This window comes from Schistocerca cancellata, chromosome 1 (genome assembly GCF_023864275.1).
Source record: "Schistocerca cancellata isolate TAMUIC-IGC-003103 chromosome 1, iqSchCanc2.1, whole genome shotgun sequence".
Classification (NCBI taxonomy): domain Eukaryota; kingdom Metazoa; phylum Arthropoda; class Insecta; order Orthoptera; family Acrididae; genus Schistocerca; species Schistocerca cancellata.
The window spans coordinates 891,077,613-891,104,143 of record NC_064626.1 but is presented as its reverse complement, the minus strand read 5'-3'; positions in this window follow the sequence as shown (position 1 = coordinate 891,104,143).

The window sequence follows — 26,531 nt, the reverse complement described above, 5'->3', positions numbered from 1 at the left end:
ATGAAATGCTGTGTGCTAGGGACGTTGACATGGCGTCCTTCCGGAGGTGCAATTTGCAGCTCTTTTCACTCCCCATGGCTTTACAGCACACATTTCCCTTGCTTCCCCTACCGGTAGTGGGGTGGCGCCCCTGTTGATTTACAGTATTCTCCCTGTTGCTTTTCTTCCTGAGGCCAGAGGTGTGACCTCCTTGTTTAGTGACGTCAGGATCATAAACACCCGTGCGCCGTCTGGTTCGGGTCGCTGCTGTGAACAATCCACTTTCTTCTCCGAGGCGATCATGTCTTTCTTCCTGCTTTGATCATGGAAGGTGACATCAACTCCACCATTGCTCCCAAAGATCAACTGGCACGTTACTCCAGCGCAACTCTAGCGGCAATTGTCAACCACCTCAACCTTGTTGACCCTTGGGAGCGTGTTCATGGTGATCGTACAGGGTTTACGCATTTCACTAGCCACTCTTCCCGTCGCCTCGTTTTTGTTTGTATCTCCCACGATATTGGTGGTGGACTGCAGGCAGCTGAAGTCTGTGTTGTTACGTTCTCTGATCATGACGCATATATCTATGCCATCAATCTATCCTGCCAAAAATGTGGCGCGGCCAGGGACCACGGAAACTAAGCACGAACCATCTTACATCATCCAACTGCCAGCAGCTCATCGGGACAACGTGGACAGTTTGTCATCGACGCTGTGATGGACATCAGCCTCAGCCTGCCCTGACACGATGGATCGTCGACACAAAGCCTTCCCTCCACAGGGCCTTGATTAGTTATGGAAAGGAGGTCTCGGTGTGGTGGCGATAAATCCAGGATTTCTATTTCAACGTTCTGCAGAAATGTACCTTGATCCTGTATTCGCCAGAGCTTTGGACTGTGGTGAATTGTGCCAACACACAGCACACTGTCACCTCTTGAGGTCACCTGAAGGAACTGTGGTCATGTCACACACACAAATGGCTCTGAGCACTATGGGACTTAACTTCTGAGGTCATCAGTGCCCTAGAACTACATAAACATAACTAAACTAAGCACATCACACACACCCATGCCCGAAGCAAGATTCGAACCTGCGACCGTAGCGGTCGCGAGGTTCCAGACTGTAGCGCCTAGAACCGCTCGGCCACCCCGGCTGGCGTCTCACACACACACACGAGGAGTTATCGCAGGAGCATCCTTCAATACATCACATTATAGCAGAACGGCACCACCATTGGAGGACTTTGATTAATGTTCTTACGACTGATAAGCGACGCTTAGATACACAATACGGTATAGGGTCTGCCCTCCGCTAACGCTATGTTATGCTGTACCGTGCTTAATGTCGCCACCCTGTCAACATTACGGCAGTCTCCCATCTCTCCTTTGGCTCCATTCCTGGGGATACAACGATGAATCTGCTTGCCGATGTCACAGAGGATGAAGTCCACGATGTTATCGAGGCTGGTTCTGCAAACACGTCGCCCTGTCCTTATGAACTCCCAGCATAATTTTTTCGGACATTCCATCCCCTACTGGCACCGGTGTGGACTGAAATTTGTCAGGACCTTATGTCGCCTATCGTATAGACACCAGGCGGTTTCCTGGGTGGTTTCCTGATTCCCACGCCTCCTGGTGCTTCACAGATTTACGATTACTGCCTCTTGACATTGCTCAACAGCGACACAAAGATCTTTTACCCAGCTGATGGCTGCCCGGCTTAGCGGACGGCGCAGTATATATTTTCCGATGATGAAACCTTTTTGGAAGGTGCCCGTAACATACGCTCTGCCCCCTGTCGCTATCAGAAGATAGCTGCTCACGTTCGTTATATGACTGGACTTCTGGCAGCTCTTGACTTTAGCCAGGCGTTCAATCGGGTCGATCACGACTTCCTGGAAGGGGTGCTCTGCAATAATGGATACCCCGGTACTACCTTCGACGTCGTAATGCATCTCCTACGCCGCCTCACTCCTCCCATCTCGATCCGTCGGTCAGTGCGTAAAGGCTGCCACACTGTGCACTGTTGCATGCTTTAATCATGGAACTGTTGCTTTGCAGCCCCCGTCAACGTCTGTCTGGGATGTTTCTCGGTGGCCATGTATTCAGCTTCATTGATTATGCGGACGATATCGTCCTCTTTCTTTGTAGCGGTGCTGAGGTGAGAGAGACATTGGCATCGGTTAGTACCTAAGGCGAAGCTTCTGGTAGCTGCCTTAACGTCAGGCAAATCGAGCACTACAGCTACAGGTGCGGGCATTCCCGCGGACAGCGCTGCACCATTGCGTGTAGCTGGTACTATCCGATTCATAGGACTATTTCGCAACTTACCTCTGGCACACGATTGCCCTCAATTGCCGGCGCCTACTGTCCCAACTACGAGCTGGTCTCCTAGATCATCGTTCACGAGCCCTAGATTTTCTGCAATGGAGACAACATGTAAATGTCTTCTTGGCGTCACGCATCTCCCATGTGGCACAGACAATCCTCTTACCGCTGTCGATGGGCCGCTACATGATAGTGGCTTTCGGTTCATACATTTCTCACGGCTTGTTGTTCAAGATACGATACTAGACCCAAACACTCCTGTGGTGCAGGGCGGTTTAAGCCTTTGTCATGTCCCTGTCAGAGTGTTAGTTCTCAAATGGTGCTGTGGCGCCATTGTCTCACTTCCTTTATCAACCTGCAGCTGGACGCCCTTGCACCACGTTTTCTCTCAGCCCCTATCCAGCTTCAAGGATGACCCGCCACCCTGCTTTTATTTCAGTCTTTTTTTTTCTCCTCGAACTGAGCTATATCTTTACTACGATACTGCCAACGCGCTTGATGTCCAAGAAGGCGTCTATGGCTTTCTTCAGTAGAACTGGCCACTGAATGTGATTGCGAGAAAGCATCCTCACGTCGACTGGGGTGCCGTCTGGCGATCGGTGTGTGCTCCTTATCTTGACACTGGCGTCCAGTCTGTATGGTGCCTACTCATCAGATAACTCCTCGCCCGCTCCTCTTTCTGGACTCGGAACACTTGCCCCAAACAGAGAATACTTCCCGCAGACGAAGACGAACTCCGTGAAGTGGATTTATGGACACCCAGTTCACTACGTATTTGCTGGTGGAGAGAAAAATTCTTTGATTTTTCGCTTTCTTAATGAACGACGATGTGCAGTTGTCCGCAATCCCAAATACAAATAATTTTTCTCCAATTTTCTTAGCAGTGTCTTTGTGATATTACTGCAATGAGTTGATCCACATCATTTTCACTCATAGTACCGGTTGTGTTCTGGTCACTGGAATATTCTAATCCGAACAACTATGCCTCGACAGTCCTACCGGCTCTGGCGACTTGTCGCTCCCGTCTCCACGCGAAGTTGACTCAGAATGGCTCTAACCTAACTTACCTAAGGATATCACACACATCCATGCCCGAGGCAGGATTCGAACCTGGACCGTAGCAGCCGCATGGTTCCAGACTGAAGCACCTAGAACCGCTCGGCAACCGCGGCTAGCGACGCGAAGTTGGTTTCCAAATACGATCGGTGGTACTAAAAGATTAAATAATTAACTAACCTATTTGAAAGCAAAAACAATAAAAAATAAAAATTTTGATGTCTTTTGTATCTCTCCTTCACGTAAGCTACGCTTTCCTCGGTTGCTCTGGAAGGGAAAGGGAGCCATGGTGGCAAGGCCTCGGGTTGTGACCCTTGCCTACTTTACCCCCACTCTTTCCTTTGGGCGCCAGGGACGTTCCTTTGGAAAAACAAGTAAAAGAAAAAAAAATGGTTCAGCACATAGACTGGCACTTCATTTGGGCTGGTTTCAAATCCCGCTATAAACAAAATTTCTTTTCAATTTGATCTTATTCCTCTACATGTAAAACTATTGATTATAAAATATAACAACTCCCCCATTGCCGGTCGCAAGCCCGGGGCGTCATCTCGCAACAAACCCAGTGGATGACCAGTGGACGCCAATGTTTACAAGTAATCAAGACTCGTGTATGTAATAACAGCAATAACCCAGGTAGTAGTCAATCCACCCGTCGACAGGCGGCAACCGGGCACTCAGATTATCGGGGACCCAGACTTCCATGACCACAGAGAAAGTCTGACTTCTGTGGCAAATTCCTACACAAGACACCAATGTACATAGGCAACTTCAATATCAACACTCTCATATAGCCTGGAAAGCTACACAACCTAGTTACAGAACTAGATAGGTAGAAGATACTGATACTCGCACTGCAAGAGACACGTGTCACAGACGAAGACACCACAGACTACGGCAGGTACCGCGTCTTTAAGAACAAAACCGATAGACGAGTTGCCAAAGGCGCTCCAATGTTGGCAATGACCTTCGTGGTCCATAATACCATACTCGAATCAGACAAGTCACGTCAGTTTCTTGTAACTGATTTGCAACTTTCTGTCTTCCAGCATCACTTTTATGAGAGGCAATCCAAAATTTTGGTAGTGAGATTTTGCGGAATTTTCTCTTGCTTTCTCACCACTATTTTCACCCATTACTTTATTAAATACTGCGCATTCCACGAGCCAACAAAAAATACACACTGATCAATGTACACCCCTAGTAACCAGAGCAACAACAGAGAGCCACAGTCCGCAGATAAATTCTGGTCAGCCCTTGAGAAAGTATTATCCAAAATCACCAAGGACCACATCAAAATTGTTATGGGTGATTTCAATGCACAGTTTGGCAGAGAAAAAATGCACAGGAAAACAGTTGGAAATTATCCCACACATAAATTCACCACAAAAAAATGGCACACGGCTCATAGAACTTTGCCAGCAGCACAACTCAAGCTCATGTCGACATTCCTCAGAAAGCACGCCAGAAAACAGACAACCTGGCGTTCACCAGTCCAACAGTTAAGCGAGTTCCAAATTGGCCATGTGGCAATCTCGTATCCAGTACAGAAAGAGATCCATGACATACAGGTACACAGGGGAGCCAGCATTGATTCTGACCATTACCTAACACGCATCAAAGTCAATTTAAACCCCAAGAGGATTCTCTGTAAGAACACTCCTCTACTGAAATTTGACACAAAAAAGATCGCTGACTCTGGAGTGAAAGGGGCTTGAGAAAAAGGACATTCAAATGACTGGTAAAACTTCCGAAGAAAATCACAGAAAAAGCACAAACCCTCGTTCCTCTGAAGAAGAATACCAAGCACCCCTGGTGGGACACTTATTCTGAGAATGCACTCGTCACCAGGAAATCGGCATACCAGAAATACAACAATAACAAGTCCCCATAAAATTTACAGGTATTCAACGAAACACGAAGACAACAGCAAAAATTGTTAAACAGTCCAAGACAAATAGCACTCCGTCTTCAGGCCACGAGTGGAATACCGAGACCATCCGACCGCCGTGTCATCCTCAGAGGAGGATGCGGAGAGGAGGGGTATGGGGTCAGCACACCGCTCTCCCGGTCGTTATGACGGTATTCTTGACCGAAGCCGCTACTGTTCGGTCGAGTAGCTCCTTAATTGGCATCACGAGGCTGAGTGCACCCCGAAAAATGCCAACAGCGCATGGCGGCTGGATGGTCACCCATCCAAGTGCCGGCCACGCCCAACAGCGCTTAACTTCGGTTATTTCACGGGAACCGGTGTATCCACTGCGGCAAGGCCGTTGCCAATCCAAGAGCAAATACCTGAAGTAACAGCTAGACTCTATAGAGGACAACATTCGCAACTACAACGCAAGGGACTTCTACAGGGCGTTTGCAGGGCACATCTGAGGATACCCACCACCGAACCTCTGCTTTAGAAATAGTGACGGAAAATTGGCACTGACGGATAAAGCGAACAGCAAGGTGCTGGCACTGTACTTCTCAGAGATTCTCAATTGCCCAGAACTCACAGAGAGATTCCCAGAACTACAGATAGACACACAGACTCTACCCCTGACACAAGAGGAAGACCATAGGCACATCCTTCGCCTAAAAAACACGACATCTAAGGTGAAGTTAAATTGGGAAATCACCGAATGCTTTGAGATCACGACAGGTGTTCGCCAATGTGACGAACTCTCAACGCTCCTCTTCAGCCTAGTGCTGGATAAGGTCATCAAACAATGGGAGAAAGAGCTGTAAATACAAGGCTATTGGAAGCCAGTGCGACTAGGACGTCCCAAGGACGAGCTGGAGGTCGGCTGTCTAGCCTTCGCAGACGATTTGGCACTACTCACAGATAACGAAACTACAGAAATCAGACAGATAGTACTCAAACAGTGCGCAGGAAAAGTAGGGATACAGATTTCCTTTCAGAAAACTAAATTATCCTCCATGAAATTATACATTCCAAATTTGAACACAAAGTAATGCAACATCAACAGGGTCACACACTTTAAGTACCTAGGAGAAGTGCTCGAACCGACAGAAAAGGAGAAAATTGCCCAGATCACTAGGTTATTGATAATGAAGAGAGCTTTATACAAAACACAAGGTATTTATAATAAGAAATGTCTGTACATCTGCACCAAAATTCGTCACTACAACACTGTAATCAAACCTGAGGTGCTATACACCAGTGAGACATTGATGTTACACACAAAGGCCGACTTTGAGAACATTCTCACACAAGAAAGAAAAATCATTTGGAAAATTATTGGGCCAAAACTCACGGACGATGGATATAGGCTTCACTCCAGGCGCACAACAGAGAAGTTCTCCAACATCACAGCGGATATGAGAAAGAGGCGACTACGATTTTATGGACACATAGGCAGACTCTCACAGACAAGACTCGCCAACAGAATCCTCAGATACAACCAGAGACTCAAGACCACTACACTCTGAATGACACAAGTAAAAATTTATCTGAAAAGAGCTCAGACAGATTCAGCGGACGTCACGGACAAAGTCGTCTATGGACACAAGATGTACAAGTGGGAAGTGATGTCAGAGAAAACAGCATCTAAAGCGCAAAGGTCAAAGTGGACGGAAGAAAGGAAGAGCGCCTTTAGTGAATGAATGAAGGAGTACTGCAAGAACAGGAAGAACTAGTAGTCATGAATGTTCTAATAAAAGGCCTGTAACGTGTGTAATGATGATAATAATAATAATATAATAACGATAATAATCCCCGTGGAGGCCCGGGAAAAGAATAGGCCTCCGCTATGTTATGCTAGTCGTAAAAGGCGACGAAAAGAACAAACCACTGTCATGGTCGGGGACGACGCTTGAACCCTCTGGCCGTCCAAAATGGTAACGACACTGCTAGCCACACGGAAAATGATTTAAATGCAAATAGAGGTGTTTTGCAGGATATGCTTCCTGCAACCACCCTAGGAGGAAAACAAATACAGAGGTTTAGATGGTCAGATGAAGTTATCCGACACCTCATGTTCTGTTATTACCAAGCAACAAACTTAGGAACCAACACAACAGGATACAGATCACAAGTACACACAACACTTATTACCAGATACCCAGAATTAAAACTTTTAACATAACAACGACTAGCTGATCAAATCCGTGTAATAATCAAAAATAACAGGATACCCCAGTCAGAATTAGAAAACATCAAACAACAAGTACAACAAAAATACTGGAACAACATAATGTGAAATCAGAAGAATAAGAAAATACAGTAATGGTCTCAAGCATCCCAAACAAACCAAGAGCAACACACATTAATTAAACAATCAGAGGAAAACGAAATCTTAAGACAGCCACCAGAACAAGCACAAAAAGAACACAAAGTGACACACATCTTAGATATAGAAGAAAAATTTCAGCTGACATGTATATAATACAAAGACACAAATACAGACATTAAACCATTCTTGCATAGATGACCAAATAACCCACAAGTAGAAACAACAATAACAACTATCAACACAATCATACACAACAAAATAAATGAAAATACAACTATGGAAGAGTTACAACTACTGGTTTATATAGGAGCACTCACTACCCTAAATATACACACTAGGCAGAGATCAGAACCAACCAACACACAGAAGAAACTCACAAAACCAGCATGGCAACACAGGCTACAGATCAGAATAGAAAAACTGAGAAAAGACATCGGACAGTTAACACAATTTATAAGAAATGAAATATCAGACTAAAAACGAAAAAGGTTAGGTAAAATCTCACAACAAGAAGCGATAGAGCAATTAGATGAAAAGAAGCAGAAATTACAAGCATCGGCCAAACGACTTAGAAGATACAAAAAAATGTTAAAATAGAAGGAAACAAAACCAAACATTCAACAGAAACCAAAACAGATTTTACCAGACAATAGATAACACACACATTAAAATAGACAATCCACCAAACATAACAGACATGTAACAGTTCTGGAGCAACATATGGTCAAACCCAGTACGACATAACAGGCATGCACGGTGGATACAAGCAGAAACAAACACATACAAGATGATACCACAAATGCCTGAAGTGATAATTTTGCAACATGAAGTCACCTGAGCAATTAATTCTACACACAATTGGAAATCCCCTGGAAAAGATAAAATAGCAAATTTCTGGCTAAAGAAGTTCACCTCAACACATTCACATCTAACTAAATTATTTAACAGTTACATTGCAGACCCATGGACACTTACACATGGAAAAACTTATCTGAAGCCTAAAGACCAAGCAGACACAGCAAACCCAGCAAAATATCGCCCCGTAACATGCCTACCAAAAATATACAAAATATTAACTTCAGTCATTACACAGAAATTAATGACACATACAATGCAGAACAAAATTATAAATGAAGAACAAAAACGCTGTTGCAAAGGAGCACGAGGATGTAAAGAGCAACTGATAATAGATGCATAGGTGACATATCAAGCTGAAACGAAACAAAGGTCGCTTTTGATAGTGTACCCCACTCATGGTTACTACAAATATTGGAAATATACAAAGTAGATCCTAAATTGATGCAGTTCCTAAAAATAGTAATGAAAAATTGGAAAACCACACTTAATATCCAAACAAATTCAAATAATATCACATCACACCCAATACAGATTAAGTGTGGAATATACCAAGGAGACTCATTAAGTCCTTTCTGGTTCTGCCTTGCTCTGAACCCACTATCCAACATGCTAAACAATACAAATTATGGATACAATATTCCTGGAACATACCAACACAAAATTACACATTTGCTAAACATGGATGATCTAAAACTACTGGCAGGAACAAATCACCCACTCAACCAATTACTAAAGATAACAGAAGTATTCAGCAATGATATAAATATGGCTTTTGGAACAGACAAATGTAAGAAAAATAGCATAGTCAAGGAAAACACACTAAACAAGAAGATTACATTTTGGATAACCACAACGACTGCATAGAAGCGATGGAAAAAACAGATGCCTATAAATATCCAGGATACAGACAAAAAATAGGAATAGATATTACAAATATTAAAGAAGAACTAAAAGAAAAATATAGAGAAAGACTAACAAAAATGCTTAAAACAGAATTGACAGCAAGAAACAAGTCAAAAGCTATAAATACTTACGCTGTACCAATATTTACCTACTCATTTGGAGTAGTGAAATGGAGTAACACAGACCTAGAAGCACTCAATACACTTCACGATCACAATGGCACGAATATAGAATAAATCACATACATTCAACAACAGAAAGATTTGTATTAAGCAGAAAGGAAGGAGGAAGGGGATTTATCGACATAAAAAACCTACATTATGGACAGGTAGACAATTTAAGAAAATTATTTATAGAACGAGCAGAAAGTAGCAAAATACATAAAGCAATCACTCATATAAATACATTGGCTACACCATTGCAATTTCATAACCACTTCTACAACCCTTTAGATCACATAACATCAACAGATACGAAGAAAGTAAATTGGAAAAAGGTGGCAAGCACCCATATCATCTAACACAGCCACACATCGATCAAGACACATCCAACACATGGCTAATCAAAGGCAATATATACAGTGAGATGGAAGGATTCATGATTGCAATACAGGATCAAACAATAAACACCAGATATTACAGCAAGCATATTAATAAAGATCCCAATACCACAACAGATAAAGGCATACTTTGCAAACAACAAATAGAAACAGTAGATCACATCACAAGCGGATGTACAACACTAGCAAATACAGAATACCCCAGAAGACATGACAATGTAGCAAAAATAATACATCAAAAACTTGCCATACAACATAAACTAATAAAACAACACGTTCCCACATACAAGTATGCACCACAAAATCTACTGGAGAATGATGAATACAAATTATACTGGAACAGAACCATTATAACAGATAAAACAACACCACATAACAAACCTGACATCATACTCACCAACAAAAAGAAGAAATTAACACAACTAAGCGAAATACCCATACCTAATACAACAAATTTACAGAAGAAAACAGGAGAAAAAATTGAAAAATACATCCAACTGGCTGAGGAAGTCTAGGACATGTGGCATCAGGATAAAGTTGACATTATACCAATTGAACTATCAACTACAGGAGTCATACCACACAATATCCACCAATACATCAACGCAATACAGCTACATCCAAACGTATATACACAACTACAGAAATCTGTAATTATTGATACATGTTCAATTACCTGAAAGTTCCTAAATGCAATGTAACATATACCGTACAGTTAAAAGGAAGTCACGCTTGATCAAGGTCCGTGTCACTTTCCATTTTTAACCAGACATAACGTCTGAGAAAGGTTTTCTCATAATAATAATATACAACAATTTGACTGCTACTGATGTGCCCTCTAAATTTCACGTCGAGAACAACTTTGTGTAAAATCCACGAGATAGATTTTAGCTACAGTGCGACGAGAGGAAATTATGCCTCTAACAGTTATTAACTTATCTGTCCGACATATGAAAAAACAGTGAAAACGATGATAAATATTAATTATTTATATAATATTTTATGATGTAATTGGATATATCGATGTGTATCATACAAAGACAATGATAATTGTAAATTCCTTTTATGATCTGCATTTGTCTTCTCTTGTTTTTACCTTTTGTTGGTTGGCTATTGTAGGTTGCCGACGCAAGACGCATATCAAACTGAGGTCTGGTAAGAAATTGTAATTATTTGTTAATTATTACTTGAGAATAGAGTTCATTATTACTCTGAATATGAGTGAATAATTATTTGTAACTTTAATTCATCTTTCAATAAGCATTATCTGTGTTAATTATTTCTTTCTGCTGCAAGGAGCGCAGACATTGATGATAGCGATTTGTATCGCGTTTTTATCTGTATTTCTTACAAAAATGTCAAAGGTTTGCTTGATAAAAATTAGTCTAAATAGTGCACAATATGAAAGTAAAGTTAAATAAGCATTTCAAATACTTACCCTGGTAAAACGAAATTTGCTCTAACAATAGAAAGTCTCTATCAATTGTCTTCCGCCTTCTTAACAACTATCTCAGCGGCAAATTCAAATTACGCAACTCTGCAGACATAAATGCCAAAGGTAATAAAAATGTGTAAAAATATATGTGCACCGGTGGTCACGAACTCATTTTAATGAAAATAATTCGAATCATATTAGTTCTTTAAAAACAGTGCTCATAGCACGATCCATATAACAAACTTTTCTTACTGACGTCTGGAGCCGAAATTAACTACGCACGAGTTGCGAAGAATATTGTTGCACGTAACATACGTCAGTGTTGTGTGTCGCTGATATTCCGTGGTTTTAATGATCATTTGCTGAAGATAACTGTTTCCATCATGATGAATAGTTGTATAGAATCTGTTGTATGAACCGAGATATAGACACTTACACAACTTACAGACAATACTTTAACACAACGTTAACTTGGAGTTCTTTAGCAACTTGACCAAATCTTTAGCAGGGAGAAAACATTATTTTGTAATTAGTCACTGTAATGAAATAACATTATCATTTTCAGTTACGAATTAGTTAAATACCAAAACACTGAATAACACAGCGAACGCCACACTGGCGCCCAACGTGGGGCCACCAATGCACATCTTTTCATTTTAATAATTGAAATTGTGATCTATTACAGATGCACGGTACCAAAACAAACTATTAATCATTGTACATTTACTTGTTTCATGAGCATTGACATCTTCCTACCAAACTGCTGTACGAACCTGTGCGAGAGAGTACCTTCGTATAAGCAGTGCGCTGGCCAGTGTGGCCGAGCGGTTCTAGGCACTTCAGTCTGGAACCGCGCGACCGCTACGGTCGCAGGTTCGAATCCTGCCTCGAGCATGGATGTGTGTGATGTCCTTAGGTTAGTTACGTTTAAGTAGTTCTAAGTTTTAGGGGACTAATGACCTCAGATGTTAAGTCCCATAGTGCTCACAGCCATTTGAATGTATAAGCAGTGCGGTCTACCACTCTCAATCAACACAGGTAGGAACAGATGTTCATGTTCTGTAATTAAACAGCAACACACGATGAACAACAGCTGAATGAGAAATCTAATGAAGTAATCAGTACCTGTAGCTATAAGTAGTAGTAATTCAATATTATGGCTGCGAGAGTAATATTTTTAAGTGTTATTTATGTATATGAGTTAGTTATAAGATTATTTTGTGTCAATTGGTGCTTGTGAGTGATTTATATATTTGTTGTACTATATTGGTGATACTATGGTTAAGCAAAAGAAACAGATTAAACCGAATGAACATACTGATGCAGAAATGACTTCAGAGTCTCAGGTAGAACAACCTACCCATACTTCTGTCGAATTATTAGAAAATTATGAATGATAATTTAGTAACTGATGTCCCGAATGATAGTAAAACTGAGGAGTCGCCAAAACAAACTGACAATCCTGCATACAACCAGTTAGAAATTAATGACAATATTTCTTCTGGGCAAGGGGCAGAAGTTTGCAATGCTCATGCTATGTCGATACAGGATATGCTAACAGTATTATTTGAAAAGTTTACTCTTAAAGAGCAGGAGCGTGAAAAACAACGCGAGCTTAAAGAGCAGGAGCGTGAAAGAAACCGTCAGCAAGAAAAGGAAAAACGTAGACAGGAAAATCTTATAGAAGAACAGCAACAGGAGCTCAAGGACCAAGAAAAGGAAAAGAAATTTATGGAAAATGTAAACAATATTTTTCTGGAACAGAGACAAAGAAGTTGTCCGTAGGATAAATCAAGTGTTGGTCGATCGTGATAATGCTATTACTACCCATTTTAAGCAGGAGATCGATGCAATAAAAACCACTATTGAACCATTAACAAACACTCCAGTTCAGGTCAATAGCCTTCAAACTGAAGTGGATTAGACTAGAGAACCAATTCAAAGTTTTGGCTACCGCTGTGGAAACAATGCAGGAGGACATTCCCTCGAAAATCCGAAAGCAAGTCCGAACAGAAGTAGCCAGGATGCTGAACTCTGGAAATATGTGACACCAAGGAACAATAATAGTGAAACAGAATGTACTTGTAATAAAGTAAACGCACCACCTGCGAATGATAGCAATTCCTACATCCGGTAGTTTTCATTCGAAACTTCAGAAGTGTTCTTCCAAAATCATGGTCGGAAGAACAGAAAATACAGTTTGTTGTTTCACAAATTCCTGGTGATACATGGCTCTGGGCATTAAATGCAGCAGAAACTTGCAAGACTTTCCACGACTTAGAGAAGGCGTTCTTTGATCAATTCTGGTCAGCGTCTACTCAAGAGCGACTCCGTAAAGTTGTTTACAATGCAGATATGTACTATCTGAAGTCAGGTTCCTTAAGAAAGTACTTTAAAAAATATAGTAACATGACCCAGTACTGGGATGAACCAGTAACCACCAGAGACTTAGTGCGAGTGTTAAAAGCTAGATTACCCATACATATTACAGAAAAATGATTTAATGTTACAGACACCGATCTGAAAGAATTTATGTCTGTGATTGATTCTCTGGATCTACTGCAAGAAGATGGCAGAAATAATTCTGACGTATTCAGCAATAATAATAGTCTTAATGGAAAAAATTCATGGAATGGAAATAATGGAAATAGGGGCGAAGGTAGTCCAAAGAAAAATAAAAGTAAAGCATATGGTTATGGAAAATACAATAATAATAAGAGGAATCCATACAACCAAAATTTTAGTTATCCTAATAATAATAACAGTAATTATCTAAAGGCTGAAGAACACCAACAACCGAATGGTAATCAGAGGCAGTACAACAATGAAAGTCCAAACAATAACAATGGCAACCGAAAGAGACGAAATGACAACAGATCATACAGTCCATATAAAGACAAGCCTAAAAATATGCGGGGTGAATATTGGCGACAGCCAGGGCCAAGTCATTGGCAGCCGCAGCAAAATTCTATCAATTCAGGTCAGCCAATAAATTGTGTACAGGCTATACCTACACCAAGTAATCAATGGGATCGAAGCAGGCCACCTCCGACTGAAAACTCACAAAATGTTTGAATAGTGGCGGTACCTTCCGAAGCAAATCAAAACACTCAGAAGCCAACAAACTAATTTCGGTCCCCGTAGGCCTTTGCCAGATCACCGAGGCCAACAATGAAGACAATAAGTTGAAGAAACAAAAAATAAACATGATACGGTATCGGGATGGCAACAGGATCTAAGATGAGCTATATCAGGAACCTGCTGTCTGTGATAAACCACAAAGTGAAAATATCCAAGCAGGTGTCACCGGAGCTGTAAATGGTGTAACAACTACTATTCTGCTTGACACATATGCGATTGTATCAGTTAAGAACACGCAGTTTTTCAAGAAGGTATCGGAGATAAGAAGATTGTCGATTTTTCCTGATGCAAATTATAAAGTTATAGGGGCATTGGGGAAAAAGACACAGAGTATAAAATACCTGACACAGGTGGAAGTTTCATTGGGAAATGATCGCTTATTATGCACGTTCCTACTAATGGATAACGTGTCAGTACCGGTGCGTCTGGGTTTTGAGTTCTTTCGGGAAAAGGAAGCTGTAATTGATCTCCCCCGTGGGACATGTGCACTTAAGTACCAACAGCGACCGATAACATTAATGCTGAATCGGGTTTCTGTGCGAACCTTCCACTGATGAGAAAAATGAATCTTTCTGTCAGCAAACAGTAGTTCTTAGTGTTGGATCATAAGCTCCCACAGATATGTCACAATAATCGAAATAGTGATGCACCCAGCAACGTGAGTGACATCGTCACAACAATAGAAGAGAAAGTACAGGAGGCAATTTGCATTAATGCTTCAGAGACTAGACAATTAACAGAATTATTATCTGGATACCTCGAAGTATTCGTTGAACGCCCTGGAATCATAAAAGATGACCAACATAATATGAAAGTATATATGCACAAGACCTATTGCAGAGCATCTTACTCGCTCCCCTGGATTAAGTGAAACGAAGTTAATATACAAAGGTCCAATCAGATGTGCAAGTGCACTATCCCATAACAGTAAATATAATGTTTATGGTTAAATAATTATCTCTAATAATAAGATAATATTATGTATGTATTGGTTTATAAGCTTTTATGTCAGGTATTACACTGTAATATTCTTGAATTATTTAAACAAGGAGTAGAGAATCTCCATAATAAATGTATTTTTACTCTAGAAGGAATCAATAACTTGATATACACTTGAGTGTTATTGCAATAAATGTGAGAAATTTTACCTCTCTATACGTAGGATACAAATGATTAAAATGCTTAAATAATATAGTTGTTCGTTTCTAAGAATGGATATAACAAAAATATTTTCATAAGATTGAGTCATGTAGTCCACACACATAGCGAGTGTTGGTGGTGTGTGAGCTGTGTGACTGAAAAAAATAAAAAAAAACCTACTTTCACCACTAGTGAAGCGGAATCTGAATGTTTACTGATTTACATACACGGTTTCATTACGAAGTCATATAAAATGCTCATATGAGCAACATTCCGGTTAGATAAACCGAACATGGACATATGTCCCAAAAACATGGTAAATAAAAATCCCAAATAAAAAAAGGAATATATAAATATATGTATCTCTAATAAAAATGGAAATGTACTGTTATCTGGACAGTTCAGTAATGATCTCATGGTCAAGATAATGTAGCAGATTCTGAAAGTTTTATAAGCAGCCGGCCGGGGTGGCCAAGCGGTTAAAGGCGCTACAGTCTGGAACCGCGCGACCGCTACGGTCGCCGGTTCGAATCCTGCCTCGGGCATGGATGTGTGTGATGTCCTTAGGTTAGTTAGGTTTAAGTAGTTCTAAGTTCTAGGGGACTGATGACCTTAGAAGTTAAGTCCCATAGTGCTCAGAGCCATTTTATAAGCAGATGCTCAAAGTTTTATATTGTCTTTTTTATGTGGCAGTTTAAAATTTTAGATTTTGTTATTCAGTGTTGGTGATATGAACTTATATGCAAGTGTACCAGACCTCATTACCTGAAAAGTGTCATTTGCATATAGATTGTCTGTTAAGTACTGTGGAAAACTACCGACAGCAGTCAGAACAGTGAAACGTGTTTCACAGGAACTAGCGGACTCGTGAAGAACTGTGATTTATATTGTGAATAATGATGAACAGTGATAAAAACTGTGATCACGTAATCTTATGAACGCTCTGGGAGTGTCAAAGTTAGCAGCAACGATATGAACGTTGAGTACTATTGACTGTATTAATAATTAACTTGAACTGATAACCTTTAGTAGTTTGATACGAAACGTCTTCGCGTGCCAAATTTAATGTGACAGACTGTACAGCCATCCGAGCGGCAAACCAATGATGCAACGTTGGCAACTCAGCGCGTCGCGAAAATATTTATATTCCGCTTAAGTAAACGAAGCACACTACGGACCCTTGTATGATTAACGGTGCGGTGTTCAAAATGTGCATATTGTAATAAACTTATATGTGAATCATTAAATTGTGTTGAACAGTGTTAAAATACAGAACAAACTCCAAAAACAGTGTAATTCCATCCGTGTGAATGCAAGTGAAATGGACACTAATAAACTTTTCCACAGGATAAGAACAGTAATTATCTTGTCGTTGATGCTTATATTGACATGTCATGTACCCGTCTTAAACTGAGGGACGTGGGAAAGGAGAAGCAAGACCTGCTACAGCGCCACTTCTAGCCAGCAGCAGATCCAAACCACGATGCAGCCGACGGCAGCCGACGCCCCACCGACTCGGCCGGGGGCGGTCCAGCAGCAGCCACTGCCTGTCTGCGGTCCAACGGCTCGGCACGGGGGCGGTCTTACGTCAGCGGCAAATAGTTATGATATTCGATAAATGAGTGACTTTGCAAATTTTATGATGTACGACCATGAAAAAACATTCATTATCTCAGATCTCAGATGCTTACAACAGGGCATAAATTATCATTTCCCAGCATATTTAATTACATTCACGTCAAGCCTGACTGTTAAAAGTAGGTGGCTGTACTTTCTTGAAGCCACTTGGACGGTTTTATTCCCGGTTTTCCGAGTCCAGTGAACCCAAATGGGGGGGAGGGGGGATAAGCTAATCCGGGAATTATGCACAACAAATTTCGAGATAATAGTCACTGAAGAAGAAATTATTTTCTAATTAGTCACTGTAATGAAATAACATTATCATTTTGATTTACGAATTAGTTAAATACCAAACCACTGAATAACACAGCGAACGCCACATTTGTTGTTGCCATACTGCTTGCATTATACTGTTTCTGCTGAGAGGCGACATGCAGGCTGCTATGGAACACTTATCGTCTGATTTTAAGAAAACTGTGGGTGAAAAACATTGATTTTTGCGCAGCTTACAGTTTGATATCTTCACTTGATAAAGGGCTGAATTTATGACGGTCATATGGAAGGGACACCCTCCGCAGCAGTGAGAGGGTTGGTGGAACGGGATACATAAACACACCAATAACGCTGAGGTCCCAAGCAAGCAGTACAGGGGATTTTCCGCAGCCTACGGATAAAGAGGATGGACTGGCAAATTGTCAAAGCAGGTTCCATTTCTAGCGTATCCATAATTTTTTTCCATTCTATTTTGTTCCTCATTATGTTAAACTACTGGGTATAAAATTTAAATTCATTTGAACAGATCAGTTTATATACTTAAATCAATATGTCTAGTTTAGTTACGATTACTATCCTTGTAAGTCAAAAGCCTATATAAGCCGTTACATTGTTGCCCAGTGGTAAAATTTTACTCTAGATGCATTGATTTCAAGGTTATGAGAACTTCATCATCGAGGCCTCTAAGCTAGGAGAAATACAATTCCACATAGAATTTTTCACATGTAATAACGATTTACAGAGGCAAAAGTCAATTAACAGTGTATGATAAAGCTCATGTTTACGAACAAAATTCACCTTGAAACCTCTTCAATATTATTCCGGAATGCTCCTGGTGGGCCGCTATTCTACACCACACAAATACTTTAACTACTTTGATGTTGGAATTTCTCTCCTCACCCGTACAACACTTGGCCCACTACTTACTACAGTGCTGCTTTCATGGACTGTGTGGGAAAACCTCGGGGCATTAAGTCAACTACCGTCTCTTCTGAACCTAAAATCAGGTACCCACTTATTACATTTAAGAGCAACCTTGCTGAAAGCGCCTACACAGTAAACTGTCCTACGCAAGCAAAATTCAATACGTATTTTATCGATCTTCAGAAGGCCTCTGCTTCTACTACACGAAATAATATTTTCGGACAGTTCCACGAATGGGGTTACTGGTGACATACTTATTTTTTATTTTACACGTCTAGTTCCATAGAACCTAATTGAGGAGCAAGTCCCTATGGTCGTGGGACATGTCAGTACAAGAAATTACAACAAAAAGGTAATAACAGATAAAATAAAATGTTTATGAATCCTAAAAATATGTCAGATTACACGTTCGTGTAAATGCAATCAACAATAGAACACATGAACCAGGTTAATTTTTCAAGGAACTCCTGGAGTGAACAGAAGGAGTGACCCATGAGGAAACTCCTCAATTTAGTTTTCAAAGTGCTTGGATTACTGGTAAGATTTTTGAATTCTTGAGGTAGCTTACTGAAAATGGATGCAGCAGACTACTGCAGCCTTTCTGCACAAGAGTGAAGAAAGTGCGATCCAAATGCAGAATGGATTTCAGCCTAGCATTTAATGAGTGAAAGCTGCTAATTCTTGTGAATAAGATGATACCGTTCACAAGAAAAGATAGTAAAGAACGCATATATTGAGATGCCAACGTTACGATACCCAGACTAATGAGCAGGGATCGACAAGAGATTCGCGCACTTACACCACTTACTACCCAAACAGCAAATATCTGAGCCAAAATACCCAATGAGAATGGGAATAATTACCCCAAAATATAATATAACACGTCATAAGCGAATAAAAATAAGCAAAGTGGACTACTTTTCTTGTCTAACTGTTACTTATTTCAGATACTGTTCTAACAGTAAAGATGGCAGCAGTAAGTCTTTGAACAAGATCCTGAACATGAGCTTTCCACGACAGCTTGCTATGATTTGTTCAGTCTCACTAATCATCTGTGTAATTAAAACGTCAGGTTTTTGTTGAATTACGTATTATAATCCGTAAAAACAGTTTCTTACTGTGATTTAGCGTTAGTTCATTTTCTACAAGTCTTGGACTTATGTCTTGAACTGCACTACTTGAAGAAGTGCAACATCCTTTACTTCCAAGCTAGTGTCATCAGCAAAAAGAAATATTTTAGAATCGCCTGTTAATACTGGCATGTATATCATTTATACAAATAAGGAACAGGAGTGGGCCCAGCACTGATCCCTGGGATAACTCCCCCCCTCCCCCTAGACACTGTTTAACCGTGCTCCACTCGGACCCCTCATCATAACCATTCGCAATACTGTCGAGGACGAGTTTTTACCGTCTGTTCGTAAAGTAACAGGTGAACCAGTTGTGAGCTAAAGCCTATATTTCATAATGGTCCAACTTCTGGAGCAATATTTTGTGATCAACACAATCAAACACCTTACTTAAATCAAAAAAGATGCCTAACGTTCGAAACATTTTATTTACTCCCCCCAGTACCTCACAAAGAAAAGCGAATATCGTATTATCAGTTGTTAACCCACTTCTAAAACCAAACTGTGCATATGACAGCAAATATGTGAAATATAATGTTCAGTTTTTCGTTTTTTATGGTCTTATCTCTCTCCACATTATTTTAGATGCATTCCTGCTCACATAGTTTCAACAAAGGTTACATTCTGCGGCATCGTCATCAGAACTAAACGCGGCCTCCTCTTTCTGAGTGGAATAGAGGGGTTGAACCAAGACTTCGAAGGTTCAGTGACAACCTTGGCTCTGAGTTCCAAGGGCTTGCAGCGTAAAGGTGGAAACTGTATGATCCTTTAAAATGGGCCATACGCTACACAAGGCACGCTACTATCGAGATGGCCGTTTATGTGAGGTGCACACATATGGTACTCTTCATCTCATCCAGATTATGGCTGTGGAAGACTGCGAATAATTGATGCAAGGCCAAAGGAAGTGGCAGCCATAGATGAAGCGGTTATAATCCTGGTGTTCAGCTGCCGGAGCATTTGCAGCAGTTCTAGAATTTGAAGCACTCCTATACCCGGAATACACACTGAAGTGACAAGCATCATAGGCTACCTCATAATATAATGTCGGTCCTCGTTTTGCAGGCGAAGAGCAGCTATTTGGCATGGACTTAACATATCGTTGAAAGTCTCATGCAGACATTTTGGGCCATGCTGCCACTATAGCCATCCATAATTGCAAAAATATTGCTGGTGGAGGATTTTGTGCACGAACTGACCTCTAAATTATGTCCTATAAATTTTCTAAGGCATTAATATCGCTCGATTGGGGTGGCGAAATCATTTGCTCGAATTGTCCAGAATAATATTCAAATCAGTTGCAAACAATTGTGGCCCACTGACATGGCGCATTGTCATCCACAAATATACCAGCGCTGTTTGGGAACATGAAGTCACTATATACCCATTTCCAGTTAATGATCGGTTCAGTTGGATCAGGGATCCAGTCCATTCCATGTACACGTAGCCCACACTGTTGTTGGAGACACCGCCAGCTTGCACAGTGCCTTGTGACAACTTGGGTCCATGGCTTGGGTCCATGGCTTGGGTCCATGGCTCAGCTCTTATCAACCGAACACGGGTCTCATGTGACCACGTCACGGGTTTCTAGTCGTCTGGGGTCCCACCAATATGGTCATGAGTCCAGGAGAGGCGTTGCAGGCGATGTCGTGCTATTAGCAAAGGTACTTCGTCAGTCGTCCGCTACCACAGTTCAAACGCCAAATTTTGCAGCACCATCCTAACAGATACGTTCGATGTACGTCCCACAGTGAAAGTTACCTTCAGTTCCATCTCTGGACTGCCCATTATGCCTTACTGTTCTTGAAATGATACCTTTCTGGACATACGTTGGTACTTCGGGGCTTGCCTGGGGTGTCGTTGTTAGCGAAATAGAGTTCTTCTCACACAGACGCATCAGAAAATAGAAATACTCACATAGCCTGGAAAGCTCTAGATCGCTCATACGTATTTCTAATAAGGTAACAAAGCCATATGTCTTCCACATCAAAACACATCTACTATCTGCAGTTGATGTTCCCAATAGTTCTCAGATGTCCTCTAGAAAATTATCTGGAAATACTGGACAGTCAACTACTGTTAGCTGGAGACAGATATCGTGTATGAAGAGAAAGTGCGAATTCACTTCACAGCTCGATAACCTTACTTGCGGTGGAAATTTCTCAACTTAGTATCTCTAAGTGTTAACAGAATTCTTCTGATTATCAACCGATGTGTGCAGCCATTAAACATCACGTTTCCTCACAACAAAGACCACAACCACAGAAATATTTTTTCTATATTACTCTTGTGTTTTTAACAACTGTCAGTTTTGATCTAGTTGTGTCATTCATTATCCTGAATCGCACATTCACCCATTCATTCAAGTTCTAATCTCTATGTTGCAAGGGATTTACGTTCAAGCCAGGTCATCGGTGATTCTTACAGTGACAGATTCTTCAGATACAGATGAAATCCTAATGTTTTATTCCTTCGAAGCAGCAAGTTTTTCTTTCCTTTACCGACAACAACATTCCAGTATTTGTAAACCTAGACGGTCAGCTACAGTTCTTATTTTCTTTATTCGTTTCTTTTTCTCGTTTGCCATCTTCACGTTTTGACACTGTCGTGAGTTGTACAGAAACGCAAATTTCACTGTTACATTTTACAGCACAAATCAAGGAGTCTTTGGTTTGGTAAAAAATAGATAATAAAATTATTGGCAAAGGACCATCTAAGAAGTATAATGCCACGTGAAGCTACATTAATTTACAACGTTTCCGCAGTAAAACATATCTTTGCTATGCTATTTTATAAGCATACGTAATTCTGGCTCTAAACTCCCTGCCATGTTTTAGACTCTTACGGTACCTCCTTAGTGTACAACTTTACTTAATCGAATATACATCAGTCAGCTCTTTTTCTTTAGCCGGACGCGGTGGCCGTGCGGTTTTAGGTGCTGCAGTCCGGAACCGCAGGTTCGAATCCTGCCTCGGGCATGGATGTGTGTGATGTCCTTAGGTTGGTTAGGTTTAAGTAGTTCTAAGTTCTAGGGGACTGATGACCTAAGATGTTAAGCCCCATAGTGCTCAGAGCCATTTGAACCATTCTTTTTCTTAACCGTCTGATTTGAGAAGTTATGTTCATTAAGTAACCACAAACTCTGAAATCACTGTGCTGTTTCATCTGATAGAGTTACAGTCACAGCTAGCCTTTAAAATAACTTACACGGGGTCTTTCCCTATTAGTGCACTCTTTGATCGTCCTCAAACAGACGGCTAGGCTACAAATTCACAGAATTTAACATCTACTGCTCCACTGTGCGTTGATCGAGGAAAATAACTGCTTCTCTAAAATTTATATAATTTATTTTTATTGTATTTTCCCGTGATGAATAGGCACATGAGGATAACAGAGGACAGGGACAGGGGACGAAAGCAGTGAAATCCTCTCCAAATACAGTGATCAAATCCCAAGTGACGAAACGAGATGGCGATGAAAACAGTAAATAAAACAGTAAGACTGGCATTGACATAAAACAACAGATACATGTATCGTCAGAGGTACAAAACAGAACCGTGTTTTACGTGCACGTGCGCAATTCTTTCCGTGTATCCATTTTAAAGTACGTTAAATACTTGTCTGCCCTGGTAACGAATAACACACTACGTCACGTGATTAACATCAGGCACTAGCTTAATTTTTTCATCGTTGTGTAAAGTTGCGCTTTTAGTTAAATTTTGTGGTAAGTAATGTTATACGATTAATCAGAGAAAGATTTGCAAAATATTATCTGTCTGAATATCGCCATTCATTAAAATTAAAACTGATTAACATAAATTTTAGATTGAAGTTTATAATAAAAATTTCAAAATGCACTCTGCTATAGTTTCTATGTAGTAGACCCATATGTATAAATAAAAAAGTGTGTAAACAAACAGGAACGTCCTAGATACGGAACACAAACTAGAATGAGACAAGGACTTCGTATTCAGCTTTAACCAAGCTGTTTAACGAAACCCAGAATAAATGAACGTAGGTGGGCGGATCGGGATTTGTAGGCAGATTTTGTATCATGATTGACACCAGCGTTGTTGTAATAAACAGCTTACGTTCGTCATGACTTTTCGATATGAGATTATGTTAGAGCCCAGTTCTTTTCAGCTAATTAGATGGCCAGCTATTAGTATGTCAGAGGGAGATATAGGAGATTTCCATCACCTCCGGCACACGACGTCCATTACTTTTCTTTTCCTTTTTACTCCTCAGTCTTCTGATTAGTTCGATGTCGATGAATTCCTCACCTACGCCAACATCTTCATCTTACAATAGCACTTGAAACCAGTGTCCTTAACTATTTAATGGATGTATTCCAGCCTCTGTCTTCCTTTATAGTATTTATCTTCTATAGCTCCCTCTAGTACCGTGTAAGTTACCTCTTGTTCTCTTAACACATGTCCTATCATTCTGCCCGTTTTTCTAGTAAGTGTTTCCCTTATATTCCTTTCCTCCCCGATTCTGCGGACAGCCTCCTAATTCCTTATCTTATGAGTCGACCCAATTATCAACATTCTTCTGTAGCAGTACGTCTCAGTTACTCTGAGTCTCTTCCGTTTCCATTTTCCCACAATCCATTTTTCTCTACCATAGAAAGATCTTCTTCATGCGCACATTCTCAGAAATTGCTTCCTTCAATGAAGGCCTACATTTGATACCAGTATATTTAAAAAAAGACAAGAATGCGCTTTTTGCCAGTGGTAGCCTGCTTTTTATATCCTCCTTGTTCCATAATGAAATATTTTGCTGCCTAGGTAGCAGAATTCCTTTACTTCGTGATCAGCTATTTTGATGTTCGGTTTCTCTCTGTTCTCATTTCTGCTAATCGTCATTGCTTTCGTCTTGCTTCAAGTATAAGTATAATAATACGTACACAGCTATGTAAAACTTGAGAGTGAGGTAGATAAAGTAACGCGTTATTAACTCGATGGAGGTGAATGAAAGTGCGGGAGAATGTTGCCATATAGTTTCATGAACAGAAATCTGAATATCACATGGCGTGAGATCAGCGTGACTATAATGCCACATGGGCCTCGCCTCGCAACACAAGGCAGAACAGCAGACTCAGTCTGAGTAGTGATGGCGTGATAACAGGACATGGGGACCTGGGAGTGGAAGACACTGAATCCAAGAAGCCAATACAATAAGTTTCACTTCTCACGCTAGTTATTGCATTCACGGTAGCGATAAGTACTCTTGGCCATGGAAAAGTGAAACAGCACATATCTCAGACAAATCAACATATCATAATCAGCGTTTTAGTTTTACATCCTGGAATACACATACATACAATAATAAATTAATCCTTTCTGATAAAGAAACCCCATAATCATCAGTTACATAATGGGGCAAACAACAAAACTGTTTTGCTAAATCTTTACACATGCAGTATGTTAATCATTCAAAGCTTGAACTTTACATTTTAAATCAGAAAACTGCAAGGGTTATTAGAAAATTACCCTCAGAAAGAGGACCATGGTCAAACTATTTAATATCTCATATTACTATTTAATACCTCATATTACACATGCAGTATGTTAATCATTCAAAGCTTGATCTTTACATTTTAAATCAGTAAACTACAAACGTTATTAGAAAATTGCCCTCAGAAAGAGGACCATGGTCAAACTATTTAATATATCATGAACAATGAAGATGAATGCATTAAACAACATAAAATATACGATAGTAAAAAGTACACGCCGGCCCAGCAATGAGCCTGCACTATTGAGCCTCAGGTGGCCCAGTTTACGTCACCACTAAGTGCTGCTATACAAACCGACCGTCTTCTCACAGAACTCCTGCGTGAGAAGAAGACAATTCACTTTCTGAAACAGAGAAAACCAATTATTTCAAAGCTGATAGCGCTCTTAAAAGGATTGAGGCTGAAAGAAATATATATAGTGTCTCCACAACATTGTCTTTCAACTAGCAACTGTAGTTAACGTAGTCCTTTAGTGAACGGTGAAAATTACTGCACAGCTACAATTACTAACGGCCAACCCTTTGCCTTGAATTAGAGCTGTTGAGTGTACGAAGAAAATGCTGCACATTTAATTTTGCTATCGGCGAGGTTCCTGCCTTTTGAAAACGAAAGCTCTGGTTATACTATAAAACAGTCAGTCACAACACCAAAGCTACCGCGTGATTAAAATGGTTACCGAAAATCTGCTTGCCTTTCAACTACCATCAATCTACTTTTGCAAAGTACAGGGGAGTGTGGGATGAGAAAGTAAAGGGATGGAACTGATGATATCAGCTGATTCGGGACCTCATTCGGAACTGACTGCGACGAGTGAAAATGTATGCTACAGCGTGTCTCAAACACGGAATTTCCTGCTTACTAGGCAGTTGCATTAACCAATGCGGCAGAGTTTTTATCGAAAATGCATGATGCATGGACAAGTCTTTGTCCATATCCTCAGGGGTAGCTAGTTTTTAGATTCCCGCTGGAGATCGAACGATATTGCGCACCTGCACTGAAGATTGTGGGTTTATTGCCCATCGAGGCAAATGAATTATATGAATACGTGGCGTCTGTTCTTTCGGACAGGTCTGAGAGAACAGACACCATCCATCTATGTAACCATTAACCTTCTTCTAGAAAATCAACACGGTGTTCAGTGACGCAGTGAGAAGCATTGCATTTTAGAAACTTAAAAAACAACGCCAGGGAACTAATGTCCTAAGAAAAGCGCCTCTGGAAGTCTAAACCACTTATAAGCCGCAATACATTGGAACACCAGCTTATCTCCGTTTCACTACCAGCAATGACAGAATGACGGCAACATAATATAACATAAAGGCTCGCAATTACACGTCACTGATAACCAGGTAGCACACTATCAAGAACACAGTTTAACATGAATGCTCATCTTTTCTAAAACTGAAGTGCATATGTGTTGGTGC